Below are 14,223 nucleotides of genomic sequence, written 5' to 3'. Positions count from 1 at the left end.
TGTATGTATGTAATAAAATTATACTTTCACGGTGTGTGTGTCTTGTGTTTTTTTGGGTATTTTTTTAGTGGTAGTACTACAGGTACCAGCGGGCCCGTTTTTCCACCGCATGCTGGTACTTGTGGTTCTCCAAGTACAAGCATGCGGGGGAGGCTTGCTGGGACTTGTAGTACTGCTACTAAAAACAATATCTTTTATTTTACAACAAAGGCTATCAGCCCTCCCATCCGCAGCCCATTGGATGGGGGGGGACAGCCTCGGGCTTCACCCCTGGCCCTTGGGTGGCTGGGGGGGGGGGACCCCTTGATTGAAGGGGTCCCCACTCCCCCAGGGTACCCCGGCCAGGGGTGACTAGTTGGATTTTTGATGCCACGGCCGCAGGGCGCTATATAAAAGTGACCCCCGGCTGTGGCATTATCTGTCCAGCTAGTGGAGCCCGGTGCTGGTTTTAAAAATACGGGGGACCCCTACTCTTTTTGTCCCCCGTATTTTTGGGACCAGGACCAGGCGCAGAGCCCGATGCTGGTTGCTTAAATATGGGGGAACCCCTGTCATTTTTTTTCCCATATTTCTGCAACCAGGATCGGCTCAAAGAGCCCGAGGCTGGTTATGCTTAGGAGGGGGGACCCCACGCAATTTTTTTTAGGATTTTACTTTGTTTAATTTAAAAAAAAAAAAAATACGAACCCCAGCACGGATCACACAGATCCGGCCGAGATTGATTGTAAAAAAAAACGGCAGTGTTTTGCTAATCACTGCCGTCAAATTAGGTAAAAAAACACGAATGACATCGACATCGGAAGCAAAGAAAAATACGAATACGACAGCTTAGTAAATTAGTCGTAATCAATTCAAAAAGTTGCAGTTTTACACTGCCGATGTCATTCGTGATTGAACTTTGACCTATTTTCGGAAATTACGAATCTTAGTAAATATACCCCAATATCTGTATTGAACAGACCATGGACAGTTCATGTTCACATTGCTGTATTAGCAACATGTTGCATATTTGAAAGTGCTACATTAGCAACATCACTTTGAGTTACTAATTACAAAGTTTCCTATTTTTATCAGCAGTATATTGGGACTAGACCTAATTGGTCCTTAAATTTGGATCAGGGCCGGCTCCAGACCTACTAGCACCCTGAGCAAAAAATTTAGAAGCACCCCCTAACCATATAATGTGCGCGCGGTCCTGGGAGAGTGGGTGTGGCTTCGCAACTGTATATTATCACTCTATATATATATATATATATATATATATATATATATATTTATTTTCACACCCCCTCTACACACACAATTAGCAGCCTTACACATAATGCCCACAGTAGTGTTCCTTACATATAATGTCCCCAGTATAGTGTCAGATACACAAAATGTTCCAGTAGCATGCTACACATACGCCCCCAATAGTGCAGTGCCAAATGCACATATGCCCCCAGTAGTGCCAGGTACACATCATATGCCCCTAGCAGTGCTGCCAGATACACATTATATGCCCCCAGCAATGCTGCCAGATACACATTATATGCCCCCACAGTGCTGCCAGATACACAAATGTCCCCACAGTGCTGCCAGATACACAAATGCCCCCACAGTGCTGCCAGATACACAATATATATGCCCCCACAGTGCTACCAGATACACAATATATATGCCCCCACAGTGCTGCCAGATACACATTATATGCCCCCACAGTGATGCCAGATACACATTATATGCCCCCACAGTGCTGCCAGATACACATTATATGCCCCCACAGTGCTGCCAGATACACATTATATGCCCCCAGGAGTGCTGCCAGATACACAAATGCCCCTACAGTGCTGCAAGATACACAAATGCCCCCACAGTGCTGCCAGATACACAAATACACCCACAGTGCTGCACTGCCAGATACACATTATATGCCCCCACAGTGCTGCCAGATACACAATATATGCCCCCACAGTGCAGCCAGATACACAAATGCCCCCACAGTGCTGCCAGATACACTAATGCCCCATAGTACTGACAGATATACCCACCAACTGTACCTTTTTTTTTAAGGTCTGTACTGATTTTTGGCTCTCCAAATTTCCATTATAAGTATAGGGAAAGGACGACGAGTGCACTGACAACACAGAGGTATGTACAGCCGTGGCCTACCGTACTGCTGCTTATATATATAATATACTGTATAACGGACCTGGTGGACACTGTCAGCAGACTGCTAAACTAGTATGAAGAAAAACAAAACAAAACACAGGAGTGTTTTTCAGGCAGACAAACGTATACTGGACTGGTGGTCACTGTCCGCAAAACTGTGCACTGTACTCCTGCTATAACTGCTCCCCAGTCCCCACAATTAGGCAGTGTGAGCAGAACAGTGCACTCAGCACAGATATATCATGCAGCAGTGCAGCACACTGAGTGAGCACAGATATGGTGGTCGGAGCGTTTTTTTCAGGCAGAGAAACAAAGGATTAAACTCACTGGTGGTATAATCAAAACCCTGCACTGTACTCCCTAACAGCTGCTCCCCGTCCCCAATCCTCCCCACAATTATAACTAACTAAGTCACTCTGTGTTCTACTATATCGGAGAGGACGCCAGCCACGTCCTCTCCCTATCAATCTCAATGCACGTGTGAAAATGGCGGCGACGCGCGGCTCCTTATATAGAATCCGAGTCTTGCGAGAATCCGACAGCGGGATGATGACGTTCGGGCGCGCTCGGGTTAACCGAGCAAGGCGGGAGGATCCGAGTCGCTCGGACCCGTGTAAAAAAAAAGGTGAAGTTCGGGCGGGTCGGATTCCGAGGATCCGAACCCGCTCATCACTAGACTTTCACCACAGGTGATGGCAATCATACATTACCAGGAAAGTCCAGGAACAGAGCATTTTCTCCCTCATGGAGAGGGTCAGGTAGGCAAGTATTGTGTAAAATGATGCAAAAGCTGCATGAGGAGTCTTGGATAAAAATACACCCATAATAGAAGCCTGTCTATTATCTGCTGCTGCGTCCGAAAATGCAGCACTGGATCAACTGTGTGAACACCGGGCGGCCATCTGGCATCGGAGTAACCCTCAGGTAACTGAAGATTATACTTGCCTACTTTCAAGGTCTCCTCACTGCTGGCTACTTTGAGAGGGGCGGACCCAGGCTGTCATGTCACTAAGGCCCGTCCCTGTCACAGCAAAATGGCACAATTTGTGGGTGGAGCTAAATGACACCCACTACATACAGCACCACGATTCCCAGTATTCTCATCCTGCCCGCTTCACTAGGAAGTGGGTGGGATGCGGGAGATCCAGCCACTCTTCCGTGGGTGCAGGGAATTACCCCCCAAAAATCAGGAGAGTAGGCAAGTATGCCCAAGATGTCTGGCAACGTCATCATGCCGGAGCCATTGAAGCTAGGCCCAAGGGCACAGCTACTGGCCTCGGAAAGCCCTGAAAATAGGATAGGCTCATGCTGCGGCATTTGGTGGTCGTCACAGGACCAGATCTCCTGAGCATGCGCAAATCATTAAACAACTGTGATTTATATAAATATTGGCTTTATGTAAATCTCTGAATCAGGCCCACTGACAAGGAGTACACCTCCCGGAAATTTGCTTTCATTTGCTTGCATTACCCAGTGCTTTTTGCATTTTTACTTAAGATCATTAATATTTGTTGTATTAAGGTTTAGAGTTTATCAAGAACAAAATCTAAACAAAAGATGATATCGCTACAGTATAGTATTCTATAGTACTAATCTATTTCTTTCTTTTGTTTTGTTTCTAATTTTTATTGGGTAAAATGGACATCTGCAGATCAGCAAGATACCTGCACTATAATCTGAGGGATCTTGAAGTGTAAAATCCTGAAAAAATAAATGACTGAACATATGTGACGCTCCGGAATGACTTCAAGATTGTGCTGGATAATGGGCCTAATTGAGACCTGATTGCAGCAGCAAATTTGTTAGCTAATGGGCAAAACCGTGTGCACTGCAGGTGGGGCAGATGTAACATGTGCAGAGAGAGTTAGATTTTGTTTCTGTGCAGGGTAAATATTGGCAGCTTCATTTTTACACTGCAGTTTAGATTTCATTTTGAACACACCCCACCCAAACCTAGTTCTCTCTGCACATGTTACATCTGCCCCTGCCCCTCCCCCCTGCACTGCACATGGTTTTGCCCATTAGAGAACAATTTTGCTACTGCAATCAGGTCTGAATTAGGCCCTATAAGCAGTTAAGATTACAATCCCCTCCAATAACAGCCCAAATTCAATAACTATCTTTTTTTTTCTTTTCTTTTCTGTTGCATTGATGGCTATTATAGACTGCAATTTTACATTATTTACAGTAGGAGCCTAATCATCCCTGCCTATTCCAATGTTTTCTGCAAAATATTAATTTGCCAGTATCAGGAAGAAGTCAGCATTACATACATACACATATGAAGCTAATAGGACTTCTGTACCATGTACACACAGGGCCGGATTAAGCCTTGGGGGGTGCCAGGGGCACTTAACACAAGGGAGCCCCCGGTGGAAGGCAGGGAAATGTATTTTAGATTGTGCATACACCCCAACATGACCCATTCCAGGAGGGACAAAATGCTCTCTATCTGGACTTCCCTCTTAATATATATTAGGTGTCACCTGTGTTGAACTATTTAATAGATAAGTAAGGTGTTTCAACACAAGTGATTGCAGTCACATATCAAAACAGCATGTTATCCCTCCAGGACTGAGCCATGTTAGGATGTATGTATTGTATATATTAACGTTAACCCAATGGGGTATATTAGATTTAAACTAATAGTTTAATAATGCCTGATTACTGTTTATAGCTCCACCTAATTGAATGACAACTACCTTATAAAATTTTATTGTAGTGGAACAAAGACAACTTAAACAACCTTAGAATACACAGAATTTATTTTTATAATTTATCTTGTCACATGCAAGAATAGCAGCAGCAGCCTCTGTACTACTTACACACTGGTGCAGGACTCAGGAGGACTCTGTATGTGATTGTGTCTCTTTCTCTCTAGACCCTCATTAGAAAACAGATTACACAGACACCCAGTCAGGGAGGAATAGAAGCTGGGATCCCTGTGTCACTTCCTAGCTCTCCTCTGGTCGGAAAACTCAATTGGTAGATCATAAAACCTGATACTCTGCCTGAAATTCATACTGTCCTGCTTTCATTCTGGCTGTCTGGTTCTGCTACTGCATGAGAGGGAAAGCTAGCGATGTCGGTGTGCTCTGGCTGGGTGGCCCCATAACAAAGGGGGGCCCGGGGTACAGTATGCCCTGAGACCCCCCTTAATCTGGCTATGTGTACACATTGTCTACAATGTTATAGACTATCCATCATGACCCCTTTCACCTGGTACAAAATGCTCTGCTCCCGGGCATCCAAAAACATTTTTTATTAAGTAATTTTCAATGGTGTTTACTACCCATTAACTGAAAAAGACTTTCATAATAACCTTCACATATCAACCAGGTTCTATGTTTAGTTTGATATAAAGGTTTATATGTGCACTGGGGGAGTGGTCATGTGACCAGAATGTGCAGCACAGAACATGACATTACAAAAACTTGTGGAATCCTGAGGATGAGTCCTGCCAGTACCTAATGTTTATAGAATTTAAGGAATAGGAACATTATTAAGGACTTAAAATTGATTCTTTGTAATTATTAGGAAACACCCAACTTGCATTGAAAAGAAATTGAAACGAAATGATGTCTATCCTTTGATGATCAAATTTAATTAATATTAGATCATTAAAGCAGATTAACCTTAATTTACAGCTAACGGCTGTTTTTCACGAACAATACAATGTGTAATTAAAGCATGTTTACATTCAGACGGCCTAACAATTGCTGTACCTGGCATTAACCTACGAGGCGGTGAGCTGGAATTAAAAATAAATTGTCTACAATGAGAGAAACAATAATTTTCCCTTTTTGGGGTCAGCAATGATTGAGAGTCAGACATTTTTTTATAAAAAACAAAGGTCACGTGAAACATACATGCTAAACTGCTCTCGTGCAACTATTTCTGATTCATGTGGAATACAGACAGTGACCATCTCTTCTGTTTAATGGTCAGCACCTGTCACAGAAGTGCTCCGATACGTGCTTATTCTGAGCCACACAACTCTCTCTACAGAGACGCAAACTGCAAGTGTTTGCATACAGTATCTGCCTTTCCATGAAATAGGGTGTTTTAGGGCAGGAGCTGGGCAGTGGCAATGCTCACCTTGACCTATGGGAGTGCTGTGGCATAAATCAAAAGCTCCGTGTGAGTCAGATGTGAGAACATTGGGGGTCATTCTGAGTAGTGCTAAATTTCGAACAGCTACGATTGTTAACTCAGACATGCGGGGGGACGCTCAGCACAGGGATAGTCCGCCCCGCATGTCAGTGCCGGCCCCCCCCGCACAAATACAAAAGCATCGCACAGCGGTGATGCCTTTGTATTTGAGGAGTAACCCCAGGCCAGCGCAGCTACTGTGGCTGGCCGGGAGTTGCTCGTCGCTCCCGCTGGCCGCAGCAGCCGCGGGCCACCCCCGCCTGCGTTGGCCGGACCGCTACCCCTAAACGGCGGCTTAACGCCACCGTTCAGCCCCCTCCCGCCTAGCGACCGCCTCTGTCTCAGAGGCGATCACTAGGTAACGAAAGCTGCCATGGCGCCGGCACATGCGCAGTTCCGACTCGATCGCTGCACTGCGACAAACTGCAGCGAGCGGGTCGGAATGACCCCCCATGTCGGACTGGGGCATGAAGGGCCCACTGGGAAAATGCAGTGGTAGGAGCCCAATCTTAGAGGCTTGTCTAACCATTAGTGCATGGTCTGAGCCCCTTGATAAATAATATATATAGTAAATACTACTAGAGCATGCTGGATAATGTAGCAGATTAATAATAGTAATGCACTGTAGAGAATACACCATAGTCCTGTGCAGTATAATGTAACATATGCATAATGTATAATGTATAATTCAAGTGCACAATATGATGGATTCTAGAGGAGGGAGTGGCCTGAGGCCCACCAGTATCTGACAGATCTCTAGCACAGCATGGGGCTGGTGCAATAGCTAATGATGGTTGTAGCTGCCCGTGTAAACACAGGTTCTCGCTAGCACACGCATGATCCCTGCATTAGTTGAATGGATACTACCATTAGCATAAGGCAGTAAATCAAACTCCCGCAGCTGCCGGCAACTACAGCCATTTTGCCTGCGACTCAGCCCCATATTGTCCTGCCTTCAGCAACCCGCAGATATATGTGAGCGGGCAGAGCTAATCTGGCATGGTCTAACCCAGAGGTTCTCAAACTTGGTCCTCGTGGGCCCACACAGTGCATGTTTTGCAGGTCTCCTCACAGAATCGCAAGTGAAATCATTAGCTCCACCTGTGGACCTTTTAAAATGTGTCAGTGAGTAATTAATACACCTGTGCACCTGCTGGGTTACCTGCAAAACATGCACTGTGTGGGCCCACGAGGACCGAGTTTGAGAACCTCTGGTCTAACCCATGAGTAAGATGAGCTCATACGGAAAAGCAGCAGGGGTGTTCTATGACTTTAGTGGGCTTGTGTGCAACAGTTCTCCCCCCTCCCTCATGTGCTGAGGGGACCTATGTGACATGGGGTGGAATAAGGGGTGGTCTTCAGGTTGCCGAATGTCGGGATCCCGGCGCACAGTATACCGGCGCCGGAATCCCGACACCCGGCATATCGACAGATATTCTCCCTCATGGGGGTCCACGACTCCTCTGGAGGGAGAATAAATAGCATGGCGCGCGTAGCGTGCCACCGTGCCCGCAGCGTGGCGAGCCTGCAAGGGGCTCATTTGCGTTCTCCACGCTGTCGGTATGCCAGCGGTCGGGCTCCCGGCGACGGTATGCTGGTCGCCGGGAGCCCGGCCGCCGGCATACCATACTACACCCGGAATAAGTAAGGAAAGAGACATTCACCCTGGTAGGCTATGGACTTCACAGCAGCTCACATTTCTGTTAATCTATGTGGGAAAGAACTCTGGGGGTAATTCAGACCTGATTTTTGCTGCCCTGCGATTTGATAGTCGCCGCCTATAGGGGGAGTTTTTATTTATCTGTGCAAGTGTGCGATCACGTGTAGCAGTCTCTGCCCAGCTCAGAACTTACTCAGCCGCTGCGATCACATCAGACTGTTCAGTACCGGATTTAGCGTCAGACACCCTCCCTTCAAACACTTGGTCCCACCTGCGTTTTTCCAGACACTCCCTGAAAACAGTCAGTTGACACCCATAAACGCCCTCTTCCTGTCTATCACCTTGCGAACACCCGTGCAAATGGATCCTTCGCACAAACCCATTGCTGACCGGAGATCCGCTTAGCAGCTGTCCGTCACTGCCTGTGCATTGCGGTGCATATGCATGCGCAGTTTGGATCTGATCGCCCGCTGTGCACAGCAGCGATCAGGTCTGAATTACCCCCTTTGTGCAAAGCGCTGACTCCCAGTGATGATATCCCCAAATCTCAGCTCAGACTGCACAAATCATGGAGCAGCAGCACGAGGTATGTAGCATAGTGCAGATGCCGTCACAGTGTGAGGTGCTGGCAGGGGTGGATTGGCAGCACTCTGGTCACCAGGATGCCGCCACAGTGAGAGAGGTGCTGGCAGGGGTGGATTGGCAGCATTCTGGTCACCAGGACCGCAGATGCCGTCACCAGGGCCGGCTCTAGGCATGTTCGAATAGAGCGGCCGCACAGGGCGCCACCCTTAATGGGCGCCGCGCGCTGGCGCCGCCATATTCGATGCTGGAGCCGGCCCTGTGTGTGCAGCATTGGCCCGTGTGCACTGTGCGCTATGCGCGCTGCGCGGCGCCTGACGTCAGACGCCGGCGCCATAGTGCACACAAGTGGCCACCCGGACCCAGGCTCACTCTGACTCGCCGGCCGCCCGCCCGCCCGCCAGCACTCCCGCCCGCTCGCCAGCACACTCGGACAGGCGGACAGCAGCAGTACTCCTCCCCAGCAGCGCCGCAGGTATTGGGGGGATCCGCACTGTGGGGGCATTTCTGGCTATGGGGGGGGCATTTCTGGCACTGTGGGGGGCATTGCATATCTGGCTCTGTGGGGGCATATCTGGTTCTGTGGGGGCATATCTGGCACTGTGGGTGGCATATCTGGCACTGTGGGGGGCATTTCTGGCACTGTGCGGGCATATCTGGCACTGTGGGGGCATATCTGGCTCTGTGGGTGGCATATCTGGCACTGTGGGGGGCATTTCTGGCACTGTGGGGGCATATCTGGCACTGTGGGGGCATATCTGGTTCTGTGGGGGCATATCTGGCACTGTGGGTGGCATATCTGGCACTGTGGGTGGCATATCTGGCACTGTGGGGGGCATTTCTGGCACTGTGGGGGCATATCTGGCACTGTGGGTGGCATATCTGGCACTGTGGGGGGCATATCTGGCACTGTGGGGCATATCTGGCACTGTGGGGGCATATCTGGCACTGTGGGGGCATATCTGGCACTGTGGGGGTATTTATCTGGCACTGTGGGGGCATTTATCTGGCACTGTGGGGGCATTTATCTGGCTCTGTGGGGGCATATCTGGCTCTGTGGGGGCATTTATGTATCAGGCACTGTGGGGGCATTTATGTATCTGGCACCGTGGGGGCATTTATGTATCTGGCACCGTGGGGGCATTTATGTATCTGGCACCGTGGGGGCATTTATGTATCTGGCACCGTGGGGGCATTTATGTATCTGGCACCGTGGGGGCATTTATGTATCTGGCACCGTGGGGGCAATTATGTATCTGGCACCGTGGGGGCATTTATGTATCTGGCACTGTGGGGGCATTTCTTGCACTGTGGGGGCATTTCTTGCACTGTGGGGGCATATCTTGCACTGTGAGGGCATTAATGTATCTGGCACTGTGGGGGCATATCTGCGCTGTGGGGGCATTTATCCATCTGGAACTGTGTGGCCATTTATGTAGCTGGCACTGATGGGGGGCATGTCACGTGTAGCTGCCACTGCTGGGGGGCATGTCATGTGTAGCTGGCACTGCTGGGGGGCATATCATGTAGTGTTCCCGCTAGGCGTCTGTGGCTGGGCAGTGTGTCTCAGTGCTCTACCTGGCGCAATGTGTCTAACGTGCTCTTATAGGAGGTTCTACCTGGTGCAATGTGTATTAGCTGCACTACTGTGTGGTGTAATGTGAATTGCCACTATAATGTGGCTACGCACCTTCCCCACGAAGTAACTCCCCTAAATTTTTGCTGCGCGCCTTCGGCGCGGACTGTCCAAGCTTTAGCGTGTGGAAATGGGTACAACAAGCATTACAATATGTACATCATTTTGCCCACCTAACTTAAAAATGTGCCCTCCCTGTGATCAGCAACCTGCCCTAAAAAGTGAACACTATCATGTGTAGCTGGCACTGCTGGGAGTCATGTCACGTGTAGCTGGCACTGCCGGAGGGCATGTCATGTGTAGCTGGCACTGCTGGGGGGCGAGACCACGCCCACTTTTTCAGGAGGCCACACCCACTTTTTCAGGAGCGCGCGCCTTCGGCGCGCGCATGGGGGAGGGGGGGGGGCACTTTTAAATTTTCTCGCTCAGGGTGCTAGTAGGCCTGGAGCCGGCCCTGGCCGTCACAGTGTGAGAGGTGCTGGCAGGGGTGGATTAGCAGCACTCTGGTCACCAGGGCAGCAGATGCAGTCACAGTATGAGAGGTGCTGGCAGGGGTGGATTGGCAGCACTCTGGTTACCTGGTCTGCAGGATGCCACCACAGTGTGAGAGGTGCTGGCAGGGGTGGATTGGTAGCACTCTGGTTACCTGGTCTGCAGGATACCACCACAGTGTGAGAGGTGCTGGCAGGGGTGGATTGGCAGCACTCTGGTCACCAGGACCGCAGATGCCATCACAGAGAGAGAGGTGCTGGCAGGGGTGGATTGGCAGCACTCTGGTTACCTGGTCTGCAGGATGCCACCACAGTGTGAGAAATGCTGGCAGGGGTGGATTGGCACCACTCTGGTCACCTGGTCTGCAGGATGCCGCCACAGTGTGAGAGTTGCTGGCAGGGGTGAGTAGCATGAAGCAAAACTTACCTCCTGACTGCTGCTGATGCCAGGGTTGTCTCAACAGAAATAGAACAGATGACAGCTTGTGCTGTTATCATCTACCTATTCTAGCAGTCTTGACTACCTGCTGTTACTTATCCTGGCGTCTTAAACTCTTTGCTCGCATCCTAGAATATTGTAGTCCTCTTTGGCAAACAGATGCTGTTCCCCACCTGGGCAGCTGAGCAGTGGTTTTCCCAGGCTTCCTCCTCCAAACTGCACCAATATTACACTAATAGCTACCCCATTTAAGAAGTAGCCTCCCCCAGAGGGTCCCATGACTAACTACTGTCACATCACATAATTAGCCTCTACAATATATTAACAACCCCATCAACCCTGCATTACTTTAATAGCCCTTACATTTAATAGGATCTGAAATTATATTAATAACTCCCACAGTACAGTCACAATGCATTACTAGCCCCAACGGCAAATGTGTTACACATACGTTACACAGAGTATGTAGACATGCGTTACACAGTGTACAGTATACATATGCATTACCCAGAGTGTACAGTATACACCTACATTACACAGAGTGTACAGTATACACCTACATTACACAGAGTGTACAGTATACACATCCATTACCCAGAGCGTGTAGACATGCGTTACACAGTGTACAGTATAGATATGCATTACCCAGAGTGTATAGTATTCACATGCATTACAGTATACACATGCATCACCCAGAGTGTACAGTATACACCTACATTACCCAGAGTGTACAGTATACACATGTATCACCCAGTGTACAGTATACACCTACATTACCCAGAGTGTACAGTATACACCTACATTACCCAGAGTGTACAGTATACACATGCATCACCCAGTGTACAGTATACACATGCATCACCCAGTGTACAGTATACACCTACATTACCCAGAGTGTACAGTATACACCTGCATTACCCAGAGTGTACAGTATACACCTGCATTACCCAGAGTGTACAGTATACACCTGCATTACCCAGAGTGTACAGTATACACAGCGGTGCAAGTTGGCAGGTACGGCGTACCCTTAAGAATTTAGCCGTGGGTACTTCGTACCCACCGCCGACGGGCCGCCGCTCCCTCCGCTGCTCACTGCTGCAAGGGGAGGAGAGCGCAGCGTTCGCCGCTCCTGCCGCTCAGTGTCTTCCTTCAATTCAGCGCCGGCTCATGAGCCAATCAGAGCTCGCGGACCAGTAGCCAAGGCTGCCGGACCGCAAGCTTTGATTGGCTCACAGATCACTGATGAATTGAAGGAAGACACCCGCACCGCCATCGGAGACTGAGGGACAGGAGAGGCATACGCTGCGCTCTCCTCCCCTCACACGCACACAGGACAGCAGCAGCGGTGAGCAGCAGGGGAAGGGGGCGGGCATGTGTACCTGGCACTGGGGGCATATCTGGTACTGGGGGCATATCTGGCACTGGGGGGACCTGTGTATCTGGCACTAGTGGCATATCTGGCACTGGGGGGGACATGTGTATCTGGCACTGGGGGCATATCTGGCACTGGGGGGACATGCATATCTGGCACTGTGGGCATATCTGGCACTAAGGGCATATCTGGCACGAAGGGGACATGTGTATCTGGCACTGGGGGCATATCTGACACTGAGGGCATATCTGGCACTGTGGCCATATCTGGCACGGTGAGGCAATGTATATCAGGCACTCTGGGGGCATTTGTGTATTTGGCACTGTGGGGCAATGTGTATCTGGCACTGTGAGGCAATGTATATCTGGCACTCTGGGGGCATTTGTGTATTTGGCACTGTGAGGCAATGTATATCTGGCACTCTAGGGGCATTTGTGTATCTAGCACAGTGAGGCAATGTATATCTGGCACTGTGGGGCAACGTGTATCTGGCACTATTAGGGTCATACGTGTATCTGGCCCGCCCCCCATATGTGTATCACCCCCCCATTTTCATTGCCCACTCCCCATGTGGCATTTGGCCACACCCATTTTTGGCACGCGCACACAGTACCTATAAGACATTTTTTCTACTTGCACCACTGAGTATACACATGCATTACCCAGAGTGTACAATAACACATGCATTACCCAGTGTGTACAGTATACACATGCATTACCCAGAATGTACAATAACACGTGCATTACCCAGAGTGTACAGCGCAGGATGACCTTTACTAGACAGCAGTGCCTGAGTGTCAGCTTCACCTCCCCAAGCTGGAGCTTAAAGGGCAGCTGCAGGAAGCCGCGAGTAATGCCCCCCCTCCCTTGCTTCATGGTAACGCTGAGCCGCGACTCCGCCAGCATTATTGCCCGACCCCCCCACCGGCAGGAGCTTAGAGCAGCAGCGGGCATCTCCCTCCTCTGTGTGCAGACTGACGATCTGTGTGCATTGCCCGTGGAATTTGAGATCCGCCTCCACCCCTGGCTCCCGCAGTCTGAAGGGAGTTATAGCTGTGGAGCCGCTCTGTGGTTCAAGACATAAGGTAAAGCCAGCACACCATGGGAGAGGAGGGAATGGGGGAAGGTGAGCAGGCACAAGGGCCATCCCAGGATATTTCAGCACGGGGGGAGGGGGGGTGGTGTTATACATATATGCCGTAATGTGTAAAAGGGAGCTCTGCCAGCCGTAATGTGTAAAAGGGAGCTCTGCCTGCACTAATGTGTACATGGAGACTCTACCTGTCATAATGTGTCAAAGGGAGCTCTGTCTGACGTAATGCGTAACAAGGGACTCTACCTGCTGTAATGTGTGACAGGGACTCTACCTGGTGTAATTTGTAATAGGGGACTCTACCTGGCATAATGTGTGACAGGGGCTCTACCTGGCGTAATGTAAGTGGCACTACTGTTCAGCGTAATTTGAATAATGGGGACTACTGTGCAGTATAATATGAATTGGTATTATTTTGTGGCCACACCCCTATATTTTTGGCACACCTACGGTGCGCACTGGCCCTGTCTTATATATGGGGGGCGCTGATGCTGTTTCTGGCACACTGCGCTAAAATGTATAGTTACAGCACTGAATATACACATGCATTACAATATATACATTCATTACCCAAAATGTACAGTATACACATGCATTATACAGAGTGTACAGTGGAACGAATTCAGACCTGGGCGAACAAGTCTGAA

The sequence above is a fragment of the Pseudophryne corroboree genome, chromosome 1 (genome assembly GCF_028390025.1).
Source record: "Pseudophryne corroboree isolate aPseCor3 chromosome 1, aPseCor3.hap2, whole genome shotgun sequence".
NCBI lineage: Eukaryota > Metazoa > Chordata > Amphibia > Anura > Myobatrachidae > Pseudophryne > Pseudophryne corroboree.
This window is presented reverse-complemented; position numbering follows the sequence as displayed.